Genomic DNA, 735 nt, shown 5'->3' on the forward strand with positions numbered 1-735 from the left:
CACTACACCTCCAATTTTGCTGTCATTTGCAAACTTACTAACTGTACCTCATATGCTCGCATCCAAATCATTTATGTAAATGACAAAAAGTAGAGGGCCCAGCACCGATCCTTGTGGCACTTCACTGGTCACAGGCCTCCAGTCTGAAAACCAACCCTCCATCACCACCCTCTCTGTCTTCTACCTTTGAGTCAGTTCTGTATCCAAATGTCTAGTTCTCCCTGTATTCCATGAGATCTAACCTTGCTAATCAGTCTCCCATGGGGAACCTTGTCGAACGCCTTACTGAAGTCCATATAGATCACATCTACTGCTCTGCCCTCATCAATCCTCTTTGCTGCTTCTCAAAAAACTCAATCAAGTTTGTGGCACGCTTTCCCATGCACAAAGCCATGTTGACTATCCCTAATCAGTCCTTGCCTTTCCAAATACATGGACATCCTGTCCCTCAGGATTCCCGCCAACAACTTGCCCACCACAGAGATCAGGCTCACCGGTCTATAGTTCCCTGGCTTGTCTTTACCGCCCTTCTTAAACAGTGGCACCACATTTGCCAATCTCCAGTCTTCCGGCAGCTCACCTGTGACTATCAATGATACAAATATCTCAGCAAGAGGCTCAGCAATCACTTCTCTAGCTTCCCACAGTGTTCTCAGGTACACCTGATCAGGTTCTGGGGATTTATACACCTTTAACTGTTTCAAGACATCCAGCACTTCCTCCTCTGTAATCTGG

This window comes from Chiloscyllium plagiosum, chromosome 31 (genome assembly GCF_004010195.1).
Source record: "Chiloscyllium plagiosum isolate BGI_BamShark_2017 chromosome 31, ASM401019v2, whole genome shotgun sequence".
Lineage (NCBI taxonomy): Eukaryota > Metazoa > Chordata > Chondrichthyes > Orectolobiformes > Hemiscylliidae > Chiloscyllium > Chiloscyllium plagiosum.